The sequence below is a fragment of the Nannospalax galili genome, unplaced genomic scaffold (assembly GCF_000622305.1).
Source record: "Nannospalax galili isolate Female #2095 unplaced genomic scaffold, S.galili_v1.0 scaffold657, whole genome shotgun sequence".
NCBI classification, from domain to species: Eukaryota; Metazoa; Chordata; class Mammalia; order Rodentia; family Spalacidae; genus Nannospalax; species Nannospalax galili.
The window spans coordinates 797,871-799,943 of record NW_008339927.1 but is presented as its reverse complement, the minus strand read 5'-3'; the positions used below and the strand labels follow the sequence as shown (position 1 = coordinate 799,943).

Sequence of the window (2,073 nt, the reverse complement as noted above, 5' to 3'; positions counted from 1 at the left end):
ACACACACACACACACACACACACACACACACACACTTGAAAAGAAGAAATGATGAATTAATTGCTTATATCAAGAATTTTAGGAGGTTAATTTGAAATCTGTAATAAAATGGCTTAGAGTTATATGGATTTGTTCAATATGGCCAAGGTAAATTCTTAGGTAAGGTAGAAACAGAACGGAAACAAATATATCTAGAGCCATGAAGACAGCTAGTGACACATTCTGTCAGATAGATACCAAAGATTCTGGACAGTGTGAAAACTAATACATCTGCATTTCAGTGGCAAGTGATAGACCGATTTATGTCCAATGTAAGGTAAGGAGAGAAAATCTAATACAAAAAGAACACTTAAAAACTTTAAGAAAAATATGGAACCTGGTGAAAGAGCAAATGAACAAGCACTTTAGAAAAGACCAGATAAGAGAAATGGAGAGATGGCTCAATAGTTAATAGCAGTTGATGCTTTGGCACAGAACCCAGGCTTGGTTCCCAGCACCCACATGGCAGCTCACAACAGTCTGTAACTCCAGTTCCATGGGGTGTGAAAGCCTCCTCTGGACTTCATAGGCATGTGTGTGCAGGAAAACACTCATAAAATGAAAATGGAAAGTAAATATTTTTCAGAAAGAAAAGAAAATATGAGGGTTTGGGGGAATCACTTAACCACTTTGTTGGTTCAAGTGCTTGACTTAGAAACATGAATACTCAAATTCCCTTCCCAGCATTCACATAAAAAGATGGGCATAGTAGCATACACTTATGATCCCACTGGTAAAAAGGCACAGTCAGGTGGATCACTAGATCTCACAGGCCAGATAGCTCGGCCTCCTTGGTGAGTGCCAGGCCAATGAGAGACCCCACCTCCAAAGACCTGGACAGAACTTAAAGAACAGCACCCAAGGTTGTCTTCTGTCCTCCATGCACACATAGACCCACACGTACACTCACACACGTGTACACTCACACCCATACACACACAATACAAAAGAAGGGAAATAATATTCACTACACACGTGGGAAATTTAGCCAACCTCAGTTTTAATTGGCATGATCAACCTATAATGAAATACTGTTTTCAATATTTCAAATTAACAAAAGATTTAAAGACTGTCTTGTAAGAATGTAATGTTGTATGCCAAGTAGCATAAGATTTTTCTAGGACAAAATAACCATATCTATTACAAATAAACTTGCAAATATGGCGAGCTTCGTTATGATTTTTCCTGTATCATTCATGTACATAAACTTGGTCTTGTGTGCTAGTGCACCAGGCTTTTCTAACAGTGTGTCACAGACACACAGAGGCCAGGAAACTTCTTTCCACACTCAGTCTTGCTTTGTGCTTCTGTCTCAGTCAATTCAATTTTTTTGTGCAGCTTATTTTGGGTCGTGAGGAAACATCTCATTTTAAAATAAATCGTCTTTCTACCCTCTGAGAATCTTAGTCCAGTCTGACTTGCTCTGAACTGCAACATTAGTGCACACACACTCAATGGCCAGAGAGCCGCCTAAAAGTGCAGATGCCCTTGGCCCATAAGCAGTGGGTTCCTGCCCGTAAGTTCATCTCCAGGCTCGCGTCTGGCTGGGCATCCTCTCGCTATGTGTGTCCAACTCAAAACTTTTAATTCAGGATTTATTTCCTCACTGGGTTCATTTTCCAGATCACTGCTTTTTACTGCTGTTCATCTTTACAAACACATTTGTTCTCCACCATTAGTCAATAATTGTTTTTAAAGAAGAAATCTTCTACATTGTTTTGGATTCCTGATGTCTGGTGTTTCTGAAATTGGTTTGATGAGTTTATAAGGAGACAAAACAAATCTTTCTTTAAAGATGATCCTTTTTTGCTGTTATGGGATGAAACTGGGGGTTGGGGGGGGATGCTGAACTCTATCGCTGAGCTGGATCCCTTACCTTTGGGTTTTGTAGTGTGGTTTATTGGTTTGGTTCTTCCTTTTTACAATTTTTAATTGAATTTTTGCAAATTTAATACAATATATTTTGACCATATTTAGAACCCCTTCCCTATCTACACCCCTCATTGCTACCCCAACTGATTTAATGCACTCTA

The 2,073-nt window shown here is 39.2% G+C and overlaps 1 protein-coding gene across 1 annotated transcript in view; it reads left to right on the top strand.

The window, feature by feature from the left end:
* The window catches only part of Ush2a (usherin), an 828,188-nt gene that overhangs the window by 126,503 nt on the left and 699,612 nt on the right, over positions 1 to 2,073 (top strand). The gene's annotated exons all lie outside the window — the stretch shown is intronic.